Source organism: Cyprinus carpio, chromosome B16 (assembly GCF_018340385.1).
Source record: "Cyprinus carpio isolate SPL01 chromosome B16, ASM1834038v1, whole genome shotgun sequence".
Lineage (NCBI taxonomy): Eukaryota > Metazoa > Chordata > Actinopteri > Cypriniformes > Cyprinidae > Cyprinus > Cyprinus carpio.
Window position 1 is genome coordinate 26,045,114 of NC_056612.1, and position 6,414 is coordinate 26,051,527.

At 34.8% G+C, this 6,414-nt stretch overlaps 1 long non-coding RNA gene across 1 annotated transcript; it reads right to left on the reverse strand.

The window, feature by feature from the left end:
• Positions 1-2,424: 2,424 nt before the first annotated feature.
• LOC122140109 lies at positions 2,425-5,254 on the reverse strand. Its single transcript, XR_006156818.1, has 3 exons — positions 5,122-5,254; positions 3,261-3,302; positions 2,425-3,184 (listed from the first exon to the last, which is right to left on the reverse strand). It is a non-coding gene; the product is annotated as an uncharacterized LOC122140109 (long non-coding RNA).
• Between the last annotated feature and the right edge of the window lie 1,160 nt (positions 5,255-6,414).

Genomic DNA, 6,414 nt, shown 5'->3' on the forward strand with positions numbered 1-6,414 from the left:
CTGTTTCGAGTTTCTTAAGGCATTCAAATCAGTATAAAAGTTTGGGGTTTCTTCTGCTCACCAAGCCTGCATTTATTTGATTAAAAATACAGTAAAAACAGAAATGCTATTGCAATTTCAAATAGCTGTTTTTTATGTGAATATATTTTTAAAATGTAATTTATTTCTGATCAAAGCTGAATTTTTAGCATCATTACTTCAGTCTTCAGTGTCAATTCTGAAATCATTTTCATATGATGATTTATCAATGTTGAAAACAGTTGTACTGCTTTTTTATTCATTTTTTCCAAGAATCGCTGATGAATATTTAAAAAAAAACAAGATTAAAAAAAGATTTAAAATGATATAAACATGCAGTTCTGAGAAAAAGTGAAAATAGCAAAATATAGACTCGGAATTTACTTTTTTCTTGCAATTAAGAGAAAAAGGTTTATATTTTGCTATTGTTTTGGTTGTTATTGTTGTTGTTTTACCGTCACAGAATAAAAATAAAATTAGGTAATTAATAAATCAGGTAATTCAGGCTTATCTCAGAATGTTCTCAAAATTGTAAAAAAAATGTTAAAAAATTACAGAATTGTGACAAAGTTTCTTTTACTTATATTTAATTTCTGGTGGAAACAAGCTTCTATAGTTTAACTTATTTAATATACATATTGGTATTTATGGTTTTATGAGATATCAGTTACATTGGATTTGCAATTATTTTATTAAACTAAATCTAGTTCTCTAGACTCTTATCAGCTCAAGCGGTGTCCTTTCAGCATAAGAATGTGTCCAGGTAAGACAGACAAAGAGTCAGTGAAAGCAGCTTCTGTCGTGTACAGTACGTGAAAGATCATTAAATCACAGGCCTCTGGCGCTCGCTGGACTCTAAAGTACACAGTAATGACACCTGAAAGAGATGATATACACTCTCTACCTCTGTTTACCTTCCAGCCATTAGATGAATCACACTTGGCTCGTGCTCATGAGCTTGCGTAACAGCAATGGTAATCATGATTGCGATGGGAGTCTCTGGTGTTATTACCCAATAGATCTCTCTCAGACGGCTGCATTTGAACACGGCCCATCCTGAGAGATCTATAGCAACCCCAGAGATCCAGTACAGATTTTTCATTTGATGACATGATGCTCACAGACTGAAGGCATTACTATTGATTACGTTACAATTTGTGGAAAGCAATGGAAAAACCCCAGGGACATTTGGGACTCTTGCTGGCGATACCTGGAAAGGTTTGACTCAAAATGGCACAAAGTCATTTATGTTTCATCCACTCTAATGTGGCATTATGAGGAAACTCTTCCACAAGACCAGTGTTTGTTCTAGATTTTTAGACACATCTGTAAAAAATGTGATTCTCGCCATTACAATATGACACATCAAAAAGTTTAAGATTACCAATAGAACGTTTTTTTTTCTTACAAATTATATTATCAACAATTTCAGTAAAGAAAAAAGTTTTAAATATCTACATGAATTTGAATATTCACATTTATATTTGGTAGAATAGTTTGTTTCTTCATCAGATTTGGAGAAATGTAGCATTCCATCACTTGCTCACCAATGGATCCTCTGCAGTGAATGGGTGCCATCAGAATGAGAGTCCAAACAGCTAAAAAAAAAAAAAACACATAACCTTAAATGGTTGCTTCTGGCCAAAATACCAAACTATAATCTATATTCATGCATCCTTCAGTGAAAAAGTCCTACATGTTTGCTCCCACTGAACTCTTTTTGACTGTAAACAGTGCTTGATCTCAGCATATTTCTCTTCTGATTCAGAGGAGATGACTTTCTCACTGGAGAAAGCAACATTGCTTTTATGACTAGACTATTCATATTTTAGCTGCAAGCAATTGATTGAATTGATGGACTGGATTGGTGTGGATTACTTGTGGATTGTTGTGATGTCTTTACCAGCTGTTTGGACTCTCATTCTGACGGCACCCATTCACAGAAGAGCATCCATTGGTGAGCAAGTGATGGAATGCTAAATTTCTCCAAATCTGTTCCCATGATTAATTTTTTTTTTTTTTTTTTTTTTTTTTTTTAAGTCAATTAAATTTTTTGGTTGAACTCTTCCTTTTTCTTTTAATGATGGCTGCACTGGAGAAACCTGATGAGCGTGCTTTCCAGCATGATTTTGGATGATCAAAAGATAATTTTGAGCTTCAGTGGATTATCTGTACAGAGTCACATGATCATTGTTGCTTATTAATTACAAAATTCTAAAATGTATTTATTTTGTGTATTTTGTTTAAATGGCAAAAACATCTGCACAACAAACATCATAAATGTCGTCGAAACCTCTGCATCGTTCTATATTTTTAACACATACAAAAATAAACGAAATTACTAGTAATAGTAATAATAATAATAATAAATATAAATCAGTGTTTTCCACTAAAAAGATCCTAAAGACAAAAAAGATAAGACATTTTTTAAGATCAATGCTAGATATGATGTCAGAATAAACAAACAAGAATAGTCTCTGTAATTAACTTAAAAACAACTCTTACAAACACATTTGTCTCGTGGGAAGAAAATAATTCTAATTGTTATTCAATGAGCATTGTCACAGTTCACAAATAAGGGGAAGCTGAAGATTTCCACTATTCTTCACAAAATGTGCACACAAGAAATTGTAGAGGCAACGTTTACGACTACCAATGCCAAGAAAGAAAATCAAAGAAAATCCAGTTACCCAATAGTGATTAAGACATTGTGGTGAGGTTCATGTGCACATCTAATAAAGATGATCATTGCTTGAAGGCAGAAGAAGCCATAACATGCACACTAACAGTAAATCACTGCTGTCATGCCATCAAAGCTCCGCAATCCTCTTCTTTAGGTTTGTACTTTTAAAGAGAGTCAGGCAGAATGTACTTTTGCTACAGTTCACATTTAAGTTCCTTAGAGTTGATGCCTACCACAGGGTTCAAGATCTGTGTTGTATCATGATGTGGAGTGAACAGAACCAGTCAACAATCACAGAACAAGATATACAAACACAGCTGAGAACATCAGCCCACGTCCAAGCCAAATACCTGAGTTTAAGTGTTTAGTTACAAACAGTCAAGATGTTGGTGCATGAAGGCCTTGTTTGATTCATATTATCTTAAAAATCGAATTAAACAGAGTGGTTTTAGTTTTTATGTTGTTATATTGCTCTCTGGGCAGCTGCAACAAAGCAAAAGAAACAATAAAGCTCAAATGAGGCCGTCAAATGGAAGCCAAGCTAGATGCATTTACTCACATGCCCGCCACAGCCATTTCTGCAAAGCAATCAATCTGTTCCCTGCAAAACAACAGAGTTCATAGAGTTCTCTGGCACAATGGATACACTATCATTTTCATGGCAGGTTTCATTCGGAATGAATCTGAGGCCTGTGTATTGACTCCATCACCGACCTCTAATACACTGCGACTTTGATCTACATTCACGATCAGAATAAAAAGCTCCTCTAATCTAGAGCTATTCTGACCTCCCAGATGAGAATGTTATTGCTCAGAGGTTGTTCTTTCATAGTTCAGGAGATAAGATGAGGTCGCAGTTGTTTCAACTTTTTTTCCTCATATGTATCTCGTGAAATTCATTTGGAGAAATAAACATAAACAAGTCAATTTTTTACACACAGTAAAAGTATACAGCTTTAAAAGGAATGTGAACAAAAGCTTAGATCCTTTGGTGCGTTCGAATCATTTTCATATACTGTGTATTTCAAGATCTACAAAAAATTTAGCTATATGTGTTCTATGTTTCAGAATATATTTACTTATATTTTCTACCAGTTTATCAATTGGCCATCTTTTTGTATATTTTTGAAAATATATTTTAAAAATATGAATATATTTTCTTGCCCCTGAAATTAATTTTGAAATATATTTTGGAATATGAAGGTTGAAACTATAGATGTTCTATTTAAAATATATATATATATTTAATCATAGAGGCCTAGCAAATATAGCTATTTTGACCAAAATACCGTATGTTTTTTTTTTGTTGTTGTTTTTTTTCACCTAATTTATGTGGCCGTTCAACTTGTAAATACATGTCTTTAGACGAAACGAATCTGTTTGACACTACAGTTTGTCAGTATAAGACCAAATGTGTCCTTTAGTGTCCTTATTGTGACGTGACAGGTTTATTTATATTTATCCTAATATTGACTACTTACCCTTGACATCAGTATTTTAGGATACGCATTTGTTTCGTTGCATTTAATCTGCTGCTCCTATGGAAAAGTATTCCAAGTCTTCATAAGATAATTTTGTGTAAGGTCAAACGCAACATTTTAATTGTTAAAAATCCCACTTCGATAAGTTGCGGGAACGCTACACTCACTCAAAACATAAACCTGAACTTTGGAACATCGCAAGATAAGCAAGAGCCAATGGCAATAGACCATTTTCACAAAACCGTGATGAAGCATTTCAAAAGTCATCAGCATCGAAAATCCTTGTAAGTTTTTATTTATTTATTTATTTTTAAATGTATTTACATTATAACACTACTTTGTATTATATAACCTTTGCATCAAATTACAAAAAAAAAAAAAAAAAACCTAGTTAACACTAATGCGGTGTCTGGGACAGTAATTTTGACATTATTCTCTCTTCTGACTGCCTTTATCAGTCACTCATTTTTTTTTTCTTTGATTAAAAGTCGTGAAAACAGTATCGTGGACTTTTTCTTTTGCTGTTTGAGCTACTCTCCCATTCACTGCTCTCGAAGTTTACCCAACTATGATGACTTTCACTGCTGGGAAATGTGAAAAAGGGCTGTACAAAGTTTATTCAAAAGTTTAAATTATTTTACTTACTGTGAATCGGAATGATGATCAAATGTGAGTGTGTTGCTCACAGAAAGAAAGAAAATGTTTGGCCCTATTTTTTATGACTAACTATATATACATACAGACATAGGCCTACATACACACGTTTCTGATGGTTTCTCTTTAAAAGCAATGGCCTTATCGGCTCACGGAATTAAAATAAAATAATACAAAACTGTTTTACCCTTGCTAATTAAAAGTTAATTTTGCGAGATTTAAACTCAGAACTCAGAGGGTGGAAAATAATTTTGAGATGTAAAAATCATGTGGCAATTAGCCTACCTTTCTTTCATGGTGGCAACGGGCTTCCGTAGGCCTTGTGTCTGGGGAGTGAAAATGCTTTCAGCAGCTCTGTGATATTCAGAGGCTTAGCAAATCTGAGCAGAGTTTGAGTCAGTGTTTAAATCTCTTCTGAAACTCTAGAGGAACCATTTAAAGTTTTTTCTCAGGAGAAAGAAATAACGAGTGTCTGTAGCATGTTATTTAAAAGGCGCCTCTTTTCAGCAGGACTGAGAGACAGCCAGGGGGCTTCAGCATTTTTTCCTTCTCTTTTCACGTGTCGAGTCAAGCATTCAACGCTTCATGCTCGGCTTGCTTCTTAACTAACCCCTCCGAGTCCCTCTGTCCTATAACGGGCTGTTTTGTTGTGGCACCTCCCGCACTTCAGACGCAGATTGTGTCCCTGCTGGGATCATGACCGGGACACAGACCTCGAGGCTGCACAAAAACAGCCAGCAAATAGCTTCCATAAACGCATACAAGATGCTTAGATGGCTAATGGTGTCCTATTTCCCCAGTGTTAAATCCACTCTCCCCACATAAAGGCCATTGAGAATACAACCACTCTCTCCTGAGAAGAGAGACAAGATCAAGTCCAAAGACTCTGTAAGTGACAGTTTATCACAAACACCTTGCTTTCTTTCAGTCTAAAAGAGAGATTGTGTATTCTAGTGTCTTGTTAAAGGAACAGTTCACCCAAAAAGGAAAATTCTGTCATTGTTTACTCACCTTCATGTCATTCAAACTCACACAGTGTTTATGTTTTTCTTCCATGGAGCACAAAAGCAGAATTTGTAAAGAGATTTCGTAAGTCAAAAAACCTCCTTTTGTGTTCCACAGACAATAAAAAAGGGGGTCTGAAATAACGTGGTTTAGATTGAAGAGGGAAACTTCCAGCAGACAGAAGAAACTGGAACATGCTTCTGGATTTGTTTGAAGGATATGGCGGGATGTGGATCACACCCTGATGGCATACAGATGCATGTTTTCAGTGTCTGAATTAAATGTGCTGTAAACCCAGCTGTCGTGATTTATCTTCCTCTTAATCATGAGGAAGTGTTTATGTAAAAGCATACCTCCAAGATTAAAACATCACCTGACACCAAATTAAATTTCGCGTTGAGATGAGCCAAACTAAATACACAGGTCAGTGAGTGCTTTGAGTTAAAAACAAATGTGAAAGAACAACTTAATTTTATCTGATCTAAGAAAATCACATCTCAACTGTGCAGAACTGACAATAAATTAAGAGCTGAGACTTTGACTTTGGGTGAAAAAAAAAAAATAAAACCTATC